Source organism: Melanerpes formicivorus, unplaced genomic scaffold (genome assembly GCF_026170545.1).
Source record: "Melanerpes formicivorus ecotype bairdi unplaced genomic scaffold, bMelFor1.0.p_v2 SCAF_19, whole genome shotgun sequence".
NCBI lineage: Eukaryota > Metazoa > Chordata > Aves > Piciformes > Picidae > Melanerpes > Melanerpes formicivorus.
Window position 1 is genome coordinate 7992661 of NW_027142371.1, and position 19529 is coordinate 8012189.

The window sequence follows — 19529 nt, forward strand, 5'->3', positions numbered from 1 at the left end:
TGATTCATACTGTGCTTTGCCTTTAAGCAGAACAAACATCTGTTGAATAAAATGATCTGAAGACATTACTTAGAATGGCGTTTGCTTCCATCAGAGCACCACACCATCTCAAGCCATAGTCCCAGTGGTCTGGTTGACAAAACCACAAATAGAGTCTTATGCTGGGCAAAAAATCCCCTAATTCTTCATGCTATCCACAAAGCTATCCACAAAGCTACACAAAAATGAACAAAAAAGGCAGACTTCTCCTTCCCATATGTTGGATGATAGGCTGGACTCGATGATCTCAAAGGTCTTTTCCAACCTGGTCTATTCTATTCTACTCTATTCACAGTATCACAGTATAACTAAGGTTGGAAATGACCTCGAGGATCATCGAGTCCAACTTATCAACACAGACCTCATGACTAGACCATGGCACCAAGTGCCACATCCAATCTCCTCCTGAACACCTCCAGGGATGGCGACTCCACCACCTCCCTGGGCAACCCATTCCAATGACAAACAACTCGCTCAGTGAAGAACTTTCTCCTCACCTCAAGTCCTATTCTACTCTATTCTATTCTATTTACAAACGTCATGGATAGAGAATCCTGTAAAGATCTGACACAAACCAGTGAAGATGCAGCTCCTCCCCACAGGTTATCCACAGAGATGGATGGTGGGTTTGTTCAGCCCTAGTTCCAGACTCTCAAGTCTAACCCATAGGTTGGAAATCCACTGTGAAATCTTATTAATGGAGCCAGGATGGCAGCCATCATAAGCCTGTCTAGGATGGGAAGGGACAGAAACATTCTCCATAGGACCAAGCCTCACAGTATGAGGTAGTGAATGATAATTAATAGCTACAGCTCCAGGTGTGAAATGGAAGAACAGGACTGCACCCTAAGGATATATCACTGCAATCAGCTGCTGTGGGGCAGATCTTAACACTTCACTGAGAAGGGAGGCTCAAGTCAGTCTAAGAGACACACAAGCACTGAAACATCAGCAGAAGCCCTCCAAAACAGTAGCATTTCCCAGCAGTGCACCCTAGAGATGTGTACATACAGCAGAACAAAGATATCACAGCAACACATGCTAGTCCTGGGCAGGAGTCCTTTAGTACATGTTAGAAACCAGAAATATATTTTATCTGCTGAGAACCTGCCCCTCTTTATAACTGCATTCAAATGTGAACACTTTCAGAGTTGTTAATACTAAGCTAATGCATAATTTGTTCATAAGAAATGTGGGGTTTTCTCCCCCTGGTAAGTGTTCAGGGCTGAACAAGATATACACAATTTTCCCCTAGATAGGATTGAGAAATGACAGACTGAGATAACATCCTTTTCATCTAAAGGTGCCATTGATATGGATTTATTGATTCAGTTTTTCTGCAAGAAAATCAGGCAGTTCACAAGCACTGTGGGATTACCATTTGCTCAAAGACTTGTTAGAAAATGCTCATAAATTCAAGCAAATATTTGAATTTACAGGAGCATGATTTATCCTCCTAAGTCAACTCAATACAGCTTATTCCACAAATTACAGTCAGATTTGCTTTATATATATATATATATATATATATATATATATAAAATTTGGCACTCTGCTTGCAATTTTCCCCATCAATAACTGTCTAAATATTTTATAATTGAAAGCATTTGTCATAATGGATAAATAACAAAGTCCAGGGACAAAATTCTGCAGTCAGGAGAAATCAGTGGGGCCATTAGTACAAGTATTTTCATTACCTCTTCACTAGAACAAGATGTTTCTATTTGTTGAAGCCTAGTCTGGGATCAAGGTTAGCTGTTTGGTAGCTATACCTAAATCATTGATTTCAAAGCTCAGCCACAAAGGAATACTGCTTGCTTCACAACACACCTGTAAATGTCTTTGCTGGGCAGCCCATCCCAGTCTCAGTCCCACACTTCTGAGATAAAACAGTTAACCTGTGCACTGAGACATCCAGCATGGGTACAGCAGGTACAAGAGTTCCAGAACACTTGTTCATTATCCAAGAGCAGAAATAAGCAGTACTCAGACTGACTGAAACAAGATCATCCCTTCTGAATAAGGGACATAAATGTGGACAGCATTCAGCGGGCTTCAAAAGGTGGGGCAGGAGGGCTCCCATAGCTTGTGCTTCCTCTCCAAAGGTCAGCTCCAGATATGGCTGTAAATGTTGCTGTGAAGTCACAACAGTTCTCTGTGTTCCCTCTTCAGAAGAGAGCTGGATACAGCCATATCAGAGCTATAACACAATGCCTGTGTTCAACAGGCTTTCAGGTGGAAGGCAGAGGAAAGAAAAAGATTTAAAGGACAGTACAAAGACTACACAAAAAATCCTGTCCACATATAACTCTGTGAGGAACATTCAGATGGTGCTGTTCAGCTCATTTTTGAAGGTTAAAAGTGAAAAGTTTAAAGTATAGCCTTGTTTTTAAGCAGTTCAGTTACTAATGTACATTAAGTCGACAGAGGCATGGAAAGAAGACGGGAGATAAAGCAGATTTTTAAGGCCAGAGCTAGGGGTGAAGCCCATTTGCACAGGGCAAGCTTAGAAAAGTGGGAGCAGCACAGCAGCACAGCTGTACGTTTCATCATGTTCTTTCCTAGGCTGCCATGTAATGGGGTCACAGCTCAAGTCAGAATTTACTCTGATGAGTTAAGCTCTATCAAATTCACAACAATGAGGAAAAACATAGCTTTTGATGCTTTAGGTCTGCTTGGAAAACCAAGAAGAATAAAAGGCGCCTGTTAAAATTATTTTCTTTTCCCTGGAAATAAATTGCATAAGGAAGCTTGCTTCAAATCCCCTTTTCATAGCCATCCACCATTTCATCATCAGCACAGTCATTATGTATTTTACAAGCAATTTAAATTGTAGCCCAGGACTGTGCTCATTTATCACTCTCATAGCATACACCTGTTAGAGTCAACCTAAAGTCACCAGGCTAGTTATCAACACATGAACGTGCCGCTGGGACCAGTGCCAGTTTGAACAAAATGCCTATTGCCATCACACTCACTGATCTGGGGCTGTGCAGAGTAGCCCTAAATCTGCCTGAAGTGGGAAGGCTTGTACAAAACAGGTGAGTTAGAAGTGGCTCTAAAACAGAAACCAGAAAAACTGGAACACACTGGTGTTTGCACAGTATTGTATTGGTCGACAGAAGTCCACAATGATGTACTTTATCAGGAAGAGTTTAACCAGAACTTTTAGGAGTTAAGATAAATGTATATAATGCATCATTGTGAAACCACTTGTGACAGAAGTAGATCTATTTGTCATTTTTACCACTATAAATGGCTGTGCATGAGAAGAGGACACAGATCCTTGTTCTGAGATGGGGATGGAAAACTGTTTGTTACCTGCTGTTTTGATGGTATGAACATTCATAGTGTCACACCTAAGCATCTGCCCAAAGCAGTTATGAATTCCCAAAGGTTTTTTTGCCTTATTTTACATTTTTCATTTCTTTGTTTATGAAAAACCACACATACACCTTTTATTTGTGACAGTTCCTCTTTTGTGATTACAAAGGTACTGACTTAGAAAAATCCATACAGCTACGATTTCACTGTTCAGTCTGTCTCCACTAGTAATAAACACAGTCACTATTCACCTCGGAGCCTAACTGATGCAATTTTGGTCGTTCTACATCTATTAGTGGTTCAAGGTCACAAATGAACATCCTAGAAAAAAAAATGTAATGGGTCTAATAAACAGCAGAACACTCTGAACACATCATTGATATAATCACTGCCATGGTAAGGATGCACACTGGGGGTAAGCTGCAACTGAACCACAAACCAGAGGCCAAACATGATGGACATGGGATTACTCTGTATTAACATATACTACCTTTTAACTGAAATTAACATTTAGGCACATTTAAGCAAAGGCAAATCTACAGACACCCTGAGAATGGACATTTTTTAGATTACATTTGCAGAGGAAATGGAAAGCACAGGTGAGGGAGAAAAATTGCAGATTTCCTGCCTATGTGCACCTGCTATTACACACATTCCACTTCAAGCTTGCTCACTTGATACAATCCCACTTTATGCAAGCATTTAGGCAGCAATTGCAGCACCACTCCACCTTCAAAAGCTGCACCACTGAAGCAGCCTATCCCAAAGGGGCTGTTATACTCACCAGCTGATAATCAAAGCAGTGAAAAGGTGCAGCTGTGAGTTCTTTCCTGTCATAAGGGAAGGCATTGAGGACCTATTAGCACTCATTTCATTAGGGGTTCATATTACACCTTAAGAGAGTTTTGCATGAGGGTTGGTGTGTATGACTTAAAGCTGCTTGAGTGCACACTGAGAAGAGCATCCCAATGTGATTTAGAATAAGTGCATTAAGAAACAGAGTGCTCTGTCATTAGCATACAGCTGTGAGGGTCATCTCAGGACTTCTTCAGCTCTAAGTGTATTTAATCCTTGTCTCTTTTCATAACACTTTATTGCATGGTGGGGAGGATTCCAAGGCTAATGTTGCAGGTTAGGAAGTTTCTCTTCAGCAGTCACTGAAGAGGATGAGACTTTTTTACTCACTGGAAGACCTGAATTAGGCTACTGCTTCACCATCTATGTCAAGAACACCTTTCTTCGGCTATAGAGGGAGCTGACAGGGACTGCTAAAAGTTAGTGTGCTAGATGTTTTCACCTACTTGATAGTTTTGTCAAGGTAAGAAGTCACACAAAATTCTAAGTTCAGGAAAAATAAACCCAGAGGAGTATGACTTTTGGGAATATCATTTTCAGTGAACTAAACTTTTTATGTCCACCTCAGCAGAAGACAGTGAATTTCTATCCAACCTTGTGGATATTGACTTTCCCAAAATTGAAATGAAGTAGTGGAAATTTTACTAAACTGCATTTTAATTACATGTATATGTGATGGAAAGAGTCAGACAGAGGCATAACATCTGAGAGCATGCAGAATATTTGGTTCTGAGATGGCCCAAATGCTGGGAAACCCAGAGCTACACCGCTGCCAGGAGGCAGGAATCCCAACATACAATGAGCGAATTCCATGAGTTCAGATTTTCATCACCACCAGGATCAACTTGTAAGAAAAATATCAACCTCTAGGAAAATACTAGGCAAAAGCAACAGGCAAGAAAAAGCTGGATGAGTAATTAAGGTCTGAGGAGCTGTGCAAAACAGTTACTGGAGGTATGTAGGGATGTTCAAGACACAGGAAAGAACAAGATCTGAAGATGGATATCTGATATGTATCAGCAGACAAGAACCTTCAACTGTGAAATCAAGAGTCTGCAACTAATTAGTACCGACTTAATCTGTATCACTGCTACTGTCTTACTTCACAAAGCCTACATCCTGCTTCTGTTTCCAGCATTTAAGAACAAAGCAAGCCTTCACAAAATACTTGTCTCACAAAATGAAGTTGAACATATTCTTCATTTTGACAAAACACCAGCCCAAGCCTTGCAGCCTTTTATTGCCTGCTTCTTCATTGCAGTCAGTTACCTGATGCCTATGAAAAGATTTGTCTTTAATAATCTCAAAATTGTACAGCATGTACTAGGAACTGCACTCAAACTCAAGGACTTGTAATTTCAAGTTCTAAGTGGGTATGTGGATAGTACATAACCTTTTGCTTTCAAGTTTCTCTTCACTAAAGCGATTTAGGTAGACTTGGAAATTCAAAACTCCTGATAAAACAATTCAGAAGGCAAGACCGAACGTGAGGCATGAAGTTAACTTATCTTTGTGCACAACAAAGCAGTTAGTGCATTTGTATATACAACTTCATGTATAAAAATTAAACCAGTGTACTACTGTCAGAATGAAATGTACTGCATTATATTTTTATGTCTATGTAACAGACTCTCTATTTCACAGTATCACAGTATCACTTAGGTTGGAAAGGACCTCGAGGATCATCGAGTCCAACCTATCAACACAGACCCCATGACTAGACCATGGCACCAAGTGCCACGTCCAATCTCCTCTTGAACTCCTCCAGGGTCGATGACTCAACCACCTCCCTGGGCAACCCATTCCAATGACGAATGACTCGCTTGGTGAAGAACTTCCTCCTCACCTCGAGTCTAAACCTCCCCTGGCGCAGCTTGAGACTGTGTCCCCTTGTTCTGGTGCTGGTTGCCTGGGAGAAGAGGCCAACCCCTTCCTGGCTACAACCACCTTTCAGGTAGTTGTAGAGGGCAATGAGGTCACCCCTGAGCCTCCTCTTCTCCAAGCTAAACAATCCCAGCTCCCTCAGCCTCTCCTCATAGGGCTTGTGTTCAAGGCCTCTCACCAGCCTTGTTGCCCTTCTCTGGACATGTTCAAGTGTTTCGATGTCCTTCTTAAACTGAGGGGCCCAGAACTGGACACAGTACTCAAGGTGTGGCCTAACCAGAGCAGAGTACAGGGGCACTATGACCTCCCTGCTCCTGCTGGCCACACTATTCCTAATGCAGGCCAGGATGCCATTGGCCCTCCTGGCCACCTGGGCACACTGTTGGCTCATATTCAGGTGGCTGTCGATCAGCACACCCAGGTCCCTCTCTGTTTGGCAGCTCTCCAGCCACTCCAACCCCAGCCTGTAGCTCTGCATGGGATTGCCATAGCCAAAGTGCAGCACTCGGCACTTGGACTTGTTGAATGCCATCCCATTGGACTCTGCCCATCTGTCCAGTCGGTCGAGGTCCCTCTGATATTTAATCAGCAAGGAACACTATATAACACAAGTATACAGAGTTGGGTGATAGGTTGGACTCAATGATCTCAAAGGTCTTTTCCAACCTGGTTAACTCTATTCTGTTCTGTTCTATTCTATTCTACTCAACACCATTGCTCCTCATCCCTCTGCAGCCTTCTTGTAGGCCCCCATCAGCACTGGAAGGTTGCTATTAGGTCTCCCTGGAGCATTCTCTTCTCCAGCTGAACAACTCCAGCTCCCTCAGCCTGTCCTTGTTGGAGAGGTGTTCTAACTTCCTGATCATCTTCATGGCTCTCCTCTGGATCCACTCTATGCAGTGCATGTCCTTCTTGTGTTGAGGGCTCCAGAGCTGGATAGAGTACTCCAGGTACTTTGCTCTGGTAAGACCTCAATGGCAGAATCACCTCTCTCCGTCTGCTGGCCATGATTCTTTCAAAATAGAATAAAATAGAATTAACCAGGTTGGAAGATACCTTTGAGATCATTGAGTCCAACCTATCATCCAACTCTATCTGATCAACTAAACCATGGCACCAAGCACCCCATCAAGTCTCTTCCTAAACACCTCCAGTGATGGTGACTCCAACACCTCCCTGGGCAGCCCATTCCAATGGCCTTCCGGGCAGCAAGTCCACACTGTTGGCTTCTCATCCACTACAACTCTCAAGACTTTTAACACAGGGCTGCTTTTTATCACCTCATCCCACAGCCTGTATTGATAATGAGGATTACTCCAACGCAGGTACAGGACCCTGCACTTGGTCTTGGTGAACCTCATGAGTTTTCTAGATTTGTGACCTGGTATGGGGTGGGAGAGGGCTTAGTTCTTCCCTTTGTGATTGTTCAGTTTTTCATTTCTTTCTGAGTCAAGAATGTGTCATCAGTAGCTGTGATCATGTATTCCACAAAAGGTGTCACAGGCACCATCAACTACCTTCATATTGCTCATTAGAGAAGCCAGTTCTCACACCTCTAGTACAATTCCAGTAATGAAAAGCATCCACTTAGAGTGGTGAAAGTCTCATGCTTAAAGAACCTTTAAAGGATAGTTATTATCTAGTTTTAATATGAGATCGTGAGCAAAGTAAATCAACATATGATTCAATGTATGGTGATGAGCCATGTGAATAGCATAAAGTTGGGGGGAACAAAGAAGAAAAAATTGGGTACTCCTGGCACAAGGTCATGAATGTCTAAAGAGATTGGCTAATAAATGTAGAGGTTTTTTTCTGTGGGGAGAGGGAGATGTTTTGGGGGTTTTGGTGGTGGTAGTGTTCAGTTTTGGTTTGATTCCCAAACGAACAACTAAATAACAATGTTACTTAGAGTGGAATATCCACAACCTAAAGTCCACATGAAAATGCAAGCGCAGTGAAAATCAATACTCTACCTGCTAGTGAGACAGGTTAATCAAAATGGAAGTAATTATTTCTCAGATTTGCCGGATTGTAAATATCACTTTTTGACCTGTGTGCAGCTCCTTACCAGAATCTAAGCGTAGCGAAATTACTGACAGTCCAAATGCGTGAGAAATATTTAAAACCAGCTCAATTATTTTCTCAAAAAAACAATATGTGGAGAGGTGTTAAATGTTGTCCTGGACACTTCTGGCTTTGTTTTGCTGAAGGAAAACTGCAGCACAAAGTTTTGTTTTCCCTTTGTTGCTGGCTTGCAGACCAGAATACTGTTTAATTGGTACTGTGGGCAGAAGAACCTTTCGTGTGCTTCCCTGCTGTTGCCCCTTCCTAAATGAACAGGATTTCTTATTTAGTCACCAAAACATGCTGATTATAAGTTTTCATCTTTGAAAGTTCTGCAAAGCTGAGGCAAGAAATCAGAAATGTAGGAGTCTATTTCTCAACTAATGTCAAATACTGAACCTAGCAAAGTTCATGGGGAGCAGTTAGCTCAGGGGAAAAGTACTTTCCAGCTCCTAACAGCCAAGAGACAGTTCAGGGAACAAAATTTTCTGGGGTAGCTGGAGCTATGTGACAGGGTTTTTTTGTTTTGTTTTCTTAAGTGTTGTGCCTTTGGTAGTTCTCCTTACTTAACAATTATTCTGACATACTGAAGTAATACTTTACTTCTAAGGTGACAGTTACTCCCAATTTGATGTATAATTACTGATAAGAAAAGGCAAAGAGCTTCCTAAGCACATGCATAAATATTTGGAAAGTTCCTTCTCTGATAGATATTGTATTATTGCAAACTGATAAGGGCAGAAAATGTAACACAAGGTTTTAGCATTGCTTTTCCTAAAGAGCTAAGTACATTAAGACAGCCCTGTAAATGGTGAGTGAAAGCTCTCAGGGATCAAAACCACCACATCAAAGAACTTTCAGCAGGTTTTCTGAATAAAGGAAAAGACGGAATTAACTACAAATACACTTCCCACATTGATACAGCAACGACTGAAAGTTCATTATGCCATCTGCATAATGAATGGGCATGTGTTAAAAGCAAAAAGTAATTGCTGTAGGGGAGGAAAAGTCTAGAAGCAAGCCATACATTAATGAGAGCTTGTCATTTCAAAACATGTATTGGTTTGAAAAATACTCCTTAGCATGATCATGTTAATGCTGTAATAAATTCCCTTCCAAAAATCTTTGTTTACATTGTGAATCCACCAGCACCTTGCCCATTGTGTCAACACCTCTGCAATCAGGCCTACACTGGTGGTGCAATTCATGGTGTCTAAGTAGCTAAAATGTCTGCTTTCACGTCATACAATTAGTAGTTCACAGTTAAAAATAGTCTGTTAGGAACTTTCCTGTCACTGTAATTTATGTGTGTACACTTACACAAATATCTATGCATTTACACACATACATGTACAAGCTGCATAGTGATTTTCCATCTGAAGGCACACTTTGAATCACTTCATGATAGTTCATATAAAATCTGGTATTAACTGGGGTTTGCAGTCATTTTTGTCCTTTGCATGTATGAAAGTGTTATTTGTGCTCTTTTAGTAAGAATATCAGCACCCTCTCCTCTCCTGACTGTCTTACCTCTAGCTAGTTTGAATTAAAATCTGAAAAGCAAATTACATGTACAGGTTTGCAACAATCATTTTAAGACAAGCCAGCACAATGCAATCTAAAATTTACTTACCTATTTCTCATGGGAAAAAGTTCTCAGCACTTCTATTCCAGACCCCCTGTCAACTTAGTCCAACTGCTGTTTCAGTATTTATCATCTCATTTTGTGGAACTAGAAAATACAACTGTTCTAGTGGAGAATTTAGAAAATAAAAGCCTTCCTCTCTAGAGTTATTTATTTATTTTTCTTTCTTTTAGTTCCCTTATGTATTTAAAGGCATGCTGGGGGTAACTTTCTTCAGGGAACTGGGAACATAGAGTTCTGGAAGAGTACAGGATTTTGATCATAAGTGCCACAAAATGTGAACTGCTGAGCGTCCCCTCTGCAAATCAAGCCAAAGTTTGATTACAAATCTAACTCAGCAGGTCTGCATCTCTGAAGAGCACAACATCCTACTTTGGAGTAATAAAAAAAGTTGGCAAGGCTTTTGAGCACTTTGGCACCACTCCATGGCAGAGCACAAACGTGCAGTTTAGGCTCAGCAGGGTGACCTGTGCAAGATAGGATGCACTGGCTTTCGGTACACACCACATCTACAGAAGGTTTGCAGATCTTTCCCCCAGATTGTCACAAATCAGGCCATCCACAGATGGACACCACAAGCAGGTTGATGCTGCAGCAGCTTGCTGTGCCACACCATGGGCAGGCATTGAGCAAAAGAAGCCTTGCAGGAGTGCCTGAATTTGAACAGATCTAATCAGCAGATCAGACAAGGCTGCCTTCTCCACCTGGTCAGAAGTGTTTATAGAATAAAACCAATATGCTAGTGTTTCCCTGATATTTATGCTAATAAACTGTGGAAGGAAATGAGCATTAGGAAGCAAAACAACATATAATTACCATAGACAAGTACTGCAAAACAGCCAATTTGTCTGTGATTCAAATGAAAAATTACTATTACTCTGCTTCTCTGCTTTCATTTGCTATCTTCCATATCAGGACTTGCTATTAGCCATATTCCAGGTCCAAACTCCAGGAATAATACAGCCTAATACCCAGCAGAAGTGGGCATGCTGACTTAAAATGTATACATTTTGGTTGAATAATTACTTTCTTTCAAGGGTGAAAGATTATGGAGCCATCACAAATCCAGCTTTGACAAAAATCTCAGTTTTTAAATAGAGTTAGACACTCAAGTGAGAGAAAACAATCCTAGGATGCAGCAGTGTACACGTGTAGACTAAATGAAAATTAGAGAAGTGCCTTATTTTTTTTTTAAAGAAAAAAAAAAGACAAATTACAACTCAATTACCTCTCACTGTCAACCACATGAAAATTACAGTTTCCTTGGCACCACACTGTGAGATACTGACAGGGTTTTGGTCTTTTTTTCTGCTTCAAGCCCTGACTCATTACACTGGCCAGATTCAGACCTCCAAATAACCCACACAACAGTAATAAGAGAGAGTGTGACCTGAGAGTGTGACCTAATCCCAGTAGAGTGAATTATTAATCAAGGGGAAGCCCTAATGACCAAAAGTCCTCTCTGGAAAAATTATCATGGTCAGTGATCCTGTACCTCTCTGTCAGGGGCCTCTCTATACCATTACAGAAGAGAAGGCTCCGAGGTGACCTAATTGTCGCCTTCCAGTATCTGAAGGGGGCCTACAGGAAGGCTGGGGAAGGACTTCTCAGGCTCTCAGGTAGTGACAGGACTAGGGGGAATGGAATGAAGCCGGAGGTGGGGAGATTCAGGCTAGATGTGAGGAGGAGGTTCTTCCCCATGAGAGTGGTGAAACCCTGGAATGTGTTGTCAAGGGAGGTGGTCGAGGCCCCGTCCCTGGAGGTGTTTAAGAGCAGGCTGGATGAGGCTCTGTCCAGCCTGATCTAGTGTGGGATGTCCCTGCCCATGGCAGGGGGGTTGGAACTAGATGATCCGTGTGGTCCCTTCCAACCCTGAATGAAACTATGAAACTATGAAACTATGAATTGCCAGAGAACCTTGTTCAACAAGGTATTTATAAATACTATATTCATGGCTGCTGCTCTGCCTGAGCTTGGGATCAGCCTGCATTGCTACAGGGCAACGCAGTTGGCTGCCTGCCTTGTCCCTCTGCCCGCAAGTAGCGGCATAGCAAGTTCCATACAGAAAAGGAAACTATCTGCAAGAAAGTTAGGCTCCAAGTTAGGCAAGTTGGGTGACATGGACTCACATCATTTAACCACTTGAGACTGTCAAACTACTAGAGAGCCAAAGACAGGAGTAAGAGTTTGCAGACACATAAAACTAGGACACCATGATTCAAACCTGGTGACACTCCAGTACCAGGATTGTTGCCATTTTGACTTTGCCAGGACAGACTTTTCAAAGGAGATTAGCTCCCATCTAAGCATCTAAACAGCAAGTTCACTGCTGAAAAGGTGACTGCTCCCCAAACCTGTCCATATGCTTTCCAGAGGGCTCAGTCTGCTGATTGCTTCTGGAAGCTGTGCTGGGAGAAAACCTTCCCCAGGAGTGGGACCAGCTAGAAGACACAACAGAAGTACAAGTGACTCATTTCCCTATAGACTGTTCTGAATCTGGATGATGAAATGCAAGTATCTACAACTGCATTCTCAGGATAAACTAAACTGCATGCCAAATACATTGAAGGAAATGTCCATGAAGGCAAAGAATGAAAGCAAAGACATTTTCAATGCATCAGCATTTCTTATATGCATCAGTAATTTCTTTCATGCAGCTTTTACTCTCCTGCCTGATACCAGTTGTACCTTTAATGTACTTTCTTCAGGAAGCAAAGATTTGTTCATTGATTGTCTCCTGACTGCTCTCATTTATAACATGCTGCCATAATTCTAGATTCGTGCTTCTAATTCTACTGTTCTTGTTAGAAAAGGTGTTACTTTTTGACAAGAGATGAGCATCTCTCTGGGGTGCTCTTGCAAAGCAAAAAAACAGATGCTGTGAGGCTTGCGGTGTCATTTCTGCACAACAGGACAAGGTCATCCAACCTCACTCCAATTTACTCAGCCTGCACCAACCTGTTAACACTCTCATCCCAGAGATGCTGCTACTTACAGGTTTGCCGTAATGCACTTGAAAGGGATTTGATTTCCCAGATAATTAAAAGAAGAAAGATTGGGAAGGAACTGCTATTTCTGTAGGCAAACTCAGGCTTTGTATAATGTTTCCCAAATCAGAGGACACTTTTCAAAATAAACAGTGCAGAGGGACTTTGTGATTACTGCTACTAACCCGTAATGTCTGAGAACTGTAGAAGAGGGAGACCAGCAGACCTCTCAAGATCTGACCCTCAGGACACTGGTAATTTAAAAGAGGAAGGGCTATGACAGAGATGGTGACTGTTTCATGCTGCATTTATTCTAAGAGACTTGTTTCCCTCAGTATCTTCTTCTAACTGACACTGAAGAATGAAGGCAAGAGCCACAATGCACTCACGGGTTTGGAGGGGGGAGATAGGGTTTCTTGGGTTTTGTGATCTTGGTTGGTTGGATATATTTCAACACTCCTAATAACATCACTTGTTATGCTGATCAGTTAAAGATCAGCCCAACCCATCATGAGTATCAAAAGCACATACACTCTGGTAGTAGACTTCTTAATGCTTCCCTTTCTTCTCACTCTGTTTCCTCTCACCGAGGAGATGAATGTTTTATGAAGCTATTTCTATACTACAGGAATAAGGACATAATTACAGAGTAGAACAGACAGGAGAGGCCAAAATTTCAAAGAACCACAAAGACTTGGTTCCCTTCTTTTCTAGGGCCTACTGAAGCAAAATACTGGAGTGTGGTTTTGATCTTAACACCTCTGCTATCAGCAGCAGCAGTTTCTCCCAGGAGTTTTAGCAGTAGGAGGTAACTGAAGGACATAATATGGCACAGGGCTTTCGAGGCAATTTTGTTTTCAGATACCTGCTGAGCACCATAAATACATTTATTCTGGTTATGCTAAAGCAGTCAGTCAAGCACAGATCTCCAGCAGAGACTATTTTGCTCACTGACAGGTGCTGAGGATGCTTTTATAATCTTTGGATATAACTCACCTGGGAACAGTTCCAGTTCATTGCAGTCCCAGAAAAACTTAGTTTGGAGTGTCCACCTGATGCCAGATTACACCATTCATTAGCAGTATGTAAGAAATAGAATTATTTGTGTGGATTGTTTTTCATTATGGTGAAAACATGATTCTTCATGGCAGCTTCAAGTCAAGCACCACTTCAACAACAATGGGAAAACTAAACAGGGATAAATATCTGCCGCCATTTAGTTCTGTTGCACAGCACAAGTAATTGACCTCCACAACAAACAAATCAGGTGGATATTTACAGTGCAGGTGCAAGTCAAATATATTGAAGACATTCCAGCCTGATCAGCTCTGGATGACCTTGTTCATACTGTGCCAGATTTCAGTTTTGGTGGAGCTCTGGAATGTGTTGGGACTGATTTTGCAGACTGCATCTAGGCAGCACACGCATCATTCTTTACCATAGTAAAGGAGAGGTGGCTATGTGTTGCTGTGAAAACCTTTCAGCTTCTTTTGCATTAGCAGAGGCCTCAACCAACAACACAAAAACACCTTTGTGGCCTCATTATTTATGTGAGTCCCCTCCTTTGAGAGGGATTGTTGTCCTTGTTCTCTTCCAGTGTTGAACCTCCTCACCATAAAGGGACACTATGGTGTGTCTTTTTACTACATCAAGGAGCAGTATTTAAAATGTTAGTCTCCAAAACTGAGGAATTTCTGTTATTTTGCTGAGGCTTTTCACTATCTAATCTACAATGCTGAAGTACAGCTTTATGATATGTTTCAGAATAACAGAAAGAAACCCCTCTTTCTTGTTTTGTAGCACTGAAAAGTAAAGAACTTTTCATGCAAAAGTCAAGTGCTAGGCCTTCTCGATGTCTTTTCGATGAGCAGAAGCATTCCAGACAATGATGCTTTTAGTTTCCTGGGCAGACAATGTAGATGTTATGACTGCAACCTAAGCCACTTGCAGTAACCATTTCATGCTTTCATTTTTTTCCATTATATGTAATTTGGGACTCCTGAGCAGGGATGTAGGGAGTGCATGGACAGTCGATATAGCTAAAAGCTTTGCAATTAGATCAGTGAGTAGTTCAGTGCAATTAACACTAGAATGAATCTGGATTTAGAGATTTTAAGCCAGTACCTGAAACAGCATGCAGTGCTACATTTTTTAATGGTTTAAGCATTACAATAGTCTCAAAATTCCCATTGCAATGGGAAAACTCTGAAGTAGGTTTCTTTCCACTACCAGTGGATTATAGTTGCCCTAATACTGCCATAGAAAGTGTAGGGAGAAGAATGCAGACCTTTGATTTTCTTAGACAGAAACCAAGGTCAAGTTATGAGGTCCTTTCACCTTCTCAGGGAATTAAGAAGTTTTATGACAGAAGTGAAGTAATGAAATGGAGACTTGTTAACCCTCTGACCCACTACTCTACCACACACAGGGATAAAAGCCTTAAGAAGAATAAAGGTTAATACATACCAAGGTGGAACATAAGTACACATCTTCTGGATGCTCTTACCTGAGGGTTTTTTCAAGGTGGCTCTGGCTTCTGCTGGCAAGATAGCAAAGCTCCTTGTGCAACATGTGGAAAAATTAAGTCCCTAAACAGGCCTGCAGAATCTCCCACAAGAGCCATACAGTTTCTAAACTCACACAGAAATATTCAGACCATCCTTTTTTCTCTTACTGAAGCTAACCAGTCACACTAAGAGCACACTAAGCCTCTAAATGCAGTGCTAGACACTGTCTCAATATTTGGCACTATTAACAAGAGGAAAAAAGAAAATAATCACACTTTCATTAAATGTCATGACCCAGTAAGACAAACAAAGCAATATGCAAAGATACAACATTCACACTGTCTGCTGCAATAGCTCATGAACAAATGTGCTGTGTCTGATTCTGAACATAACAGAGGATCCACGTGAGCTTGTATAAACTGTCTGTTTCCAACTTGTCACAGTATCCTTTATTCTATTTGCAATACATTTGGTCATTTAGCTGCAGCTGATGCTCTGCTTTTACATGCTGTCCCCTGGCTGCCGCAGCCTCCTCCTTATCCCACACAGCATCCTTAATTAAATTACTCTCCACTATATCCAGACTGCAAAGAGATGGGGAGCTAAAACTACTGCACAGCTTGCATTCAGGCAAGGATGAAGCCAGAAAGAGACTGGTTTGTCTGGAGAATTGTGCAACAGCCATGTGGTAGGAAGAGGTTTTCCAGTGGGAGAAAACAGCCTACAGCGTACTTGATTATAACTAACAAGGAGCAGACCTGAACATATTCAGTAAACCCCATTAAAACTCTTTGCTTATCTAAAGCATTTTAATCCATTGCTGGTTTATTTCACATATTCTTGTTTACAGTAATTAACCCTCTAGCTTGTGGTTTACCAAGAATTGAGCAGTTAATTGCTAAAGACATTTCTCTTCTGGTTTTTTGCTACTGCATGTGAAAGGCCTGACATGGAGTTTGGGAGAGAAAGCCAGTGTCACTTTTCTGTAGTGTGTTGCTCGTGGGTGCTCTAGACATCACAGTCAGAAACAAGAGAGCTCTGGCAAAACTCAGAAGCAATCAGCAATGTTTGATGCACTTCACTGGTGTTAAAACCCAAGGCAGCACCAACCCAGTACAAGTTGCTCTACTAGCCAAAAAGTCAGTTTTGGACAAGAGCTGTTCTTTACCCATAACCACGCCTGCAAAGCTTTAGCTTTAATGGGGCAATCACAGAACTTACAGTCTAACCAGAAGTTGTGCAATGCAGGAAGGTGATTTGATACAGTTCAAGCAAGTGACCAAATGAGTTCTAGTTCTTGGCCACAATTTCCACAACTCCTAATCTGTTATTTTGATTGCTGTACTTCCATTTTTTAATTATTATTTAATAAGCAAAGTGTTCATGATCTCAAAATGGAAATGAAGAGTTGAATCAGATCTTTAGGTAAGACAAACACACTACGTGTCAAATTGGAGAGTCTTCTGGCCCTCTTTCATTCCTTACTCCCTACCAACCCTGTGCAGCCCTTATGCAACAGGGAGAGGCTCAGAACTAGCAGGAGTGCTTCATCAGCCTCACTGCTTCTGTGGCAAGAGCACATCACTGAAAGCTCTAGTTAATTCTGAAAGAACTTGTACAATCTTTCCTATTATTTAGGAAATGGCCCAATGAGTATGTCAGCTGCCTCCTTCTAGAGAAACAGCCATTACCAACTAGCAAAACATCACTCTCAGGAAATGACACAAATAATGGAATATAAAAAAAAAAACCCTTGGAAAATATTTCTTCCCACACTTAATAAGAACCCGCTGGGAAAAGGCAGCTAATCAGGATGACTGTTAGCATAAGGAAGTTTGAGTGTGCTGGTTCAACCCACTTTGGCTTCTGGATGCAAAATGAACTGATTTGCATTAACTTAAACTTCTTGACTAACGCACAAGTTCACTCAGGAAGTTCAGTCCTATTCTGTCCCATTCTCCTCCTCATTCCAGTTCCAAATAATTCTGCCCTTGTGAAGAATAGTACTATACTGCTTGAACTTCACTGTGAAGCTTCTCAGAGTGGGAGAGCTATGTAGATTTAAAAGGTTTCTGAATGAAAGAAATCAGAATGGAGGAGATAAATGAGAATGAGCTCATCAGCTTAATCAAAATAATAATTTAGCCATGTTACAATTGAGACAGAAATAACACTCAATATGTGAAGCAGTATATAATTAGACTTACTTTCAAGTGCTATTGATGTTCCTAACAACCCAGTGAAATAACTGCTTAGTCATTGATGTATGCAAATTTAATGGTTCTATTCTTGTTAATGAATTTTGAGATGAAATGACAAAATATTTAAGCATTAGTGATATACAATGCAAAATAGATAGTATTGACTCCACTTTTACCAGCCTAAATCAGAGCAGACACACAGATTCAAGCAGGATCAGTCAACTCCTGTGAAACTCAGCAACCAAGGTTTTAGTACTCCTGCCTAACCTAGGAAAATGAATGAGATTTGGCCCTCATTTGCACTGAGTGGAGTCTGAACTACCTGTTAATGGTTTATGATTCCTGCTGAATAGGGTCAGGATTGCACATCAAACACCCATTGCTCATTTTCAGGGAAGATGGCATTAGATCTATAAAGTACGACGTTTACAACGAGTGTTCCAAAAAGCTGTAACAGAAACCCTGCTTGTTTCTAAAAAGCAGGAGAGAACAGGGGAGAAATAAATTACTCATACCCAAGATGAACTGGCCATACATGTAAGATAAATCTCACAATCAAATAAGATTCAGCAAAATAGCACAATGTTAAAAAGAAAAAAAAAATCTAAAATAATGAAGCTGATGTGCATATCAGGTTCTGAACCAACCTATTTTCTTGGAGTAAGCCTAGAATTGAAATGATCTTATCTGTGTTTGGCTAAAGGTTACTGCTCTCACAATTCAAATGGAAATCTGTATTCATCCAAAACATATCTATTAGCTTCACAATGGTAAGCACTCTGTGAATTCAAAGAAATTTCTTAGGAATAGGCACTACTGAAAGCTTACCCAGAAACTAGATAGCTGCCTATTTTCAGAAACAATTACTCAATTTTGCTAGCAAATATGTCTTCCTCCAATGCTTTGGAAGGAGAGTCTTAGTTGTATTCACACACTAACATCTGTGTCCACAGCTCTATACACTTAGGTATTTTTAATTTTCTTGATATAATTTTTGAGATTCTATTAAATATTTTATATAGCAACCCATTGTAAGTCAATCTCCAACATAATGTACTACTGCTTCATATACATCTTTTTCTTCAGCTCAAAAGCATTTCAATAAAGCTCTAAAAGCACTGGCAATGACAATATGCTATTTTGTGCATCACCATGGCAATGCTTCTGGAAATGGCTTTGATTTGGGGTCAGAAAGATCTAATATGATAATACAGTTCATCTTGATGCTGCCTAAAACTATCATGCTCTAACTATCATGTTCCTGAGATCTCCATGGAATGGAATGGAATGGAATGGAATGGAATGGAATGGAATGGAATGGAATGGAATGGAATGGAATGGAATGGAATGGAATGGAATGGAATGGAATGGAAAGGAAAGAATAGAGTAGAGTAGAGTAGAGTAGAGTAGAGTAGAGTAGAATAGAATAGAATAGAATAGAATAGAATAGAATAGAATAGAATAGAATAGAATAGAATAGAATAGAATAGACCAGATGGGGAAAGACCTTCAAGAAGGCAAGTTCCAGGCAAAAAAAAAATGCTGAGAGATGCTATAGGGATTCAGACCTTCAGTAAACAGAACATATTCAGAAAGTTCAGGAGTAGGGTTAAGGTCCAGTTTCCCAGAACCACACTTTTGAAGCCATAGACAGCCTAAATCCAAAGGCAGGTTTATACTCTAAAAGAAGAAATTCTTACAGATCATCTTCTGCTTCATGTGTCACTTAATACTTCACTTAATCCTTAAACTATCCAGCTGGACTAAGCAAGACTAAGTGGTTATAGCACAATCTATCCAGCAGCTAAGTAAAGTGAGACAACTGAGGTCAAGCATTTCTTTCAAGACACTTAAACCTAGAAGAGAACTTTGATTCACAAACCTGCAAGCTCCCTGTGGAGAGCACTGTCCTGAGCCCTATGGCCCTGCTGTACTGTAAGTGGATAGCTAACAGAGATGCTCTCTGTATCTAACTGGCGCAGCACTCTCATTAGCTTCATGCTGGCTTTTAGCTAATAAGCCC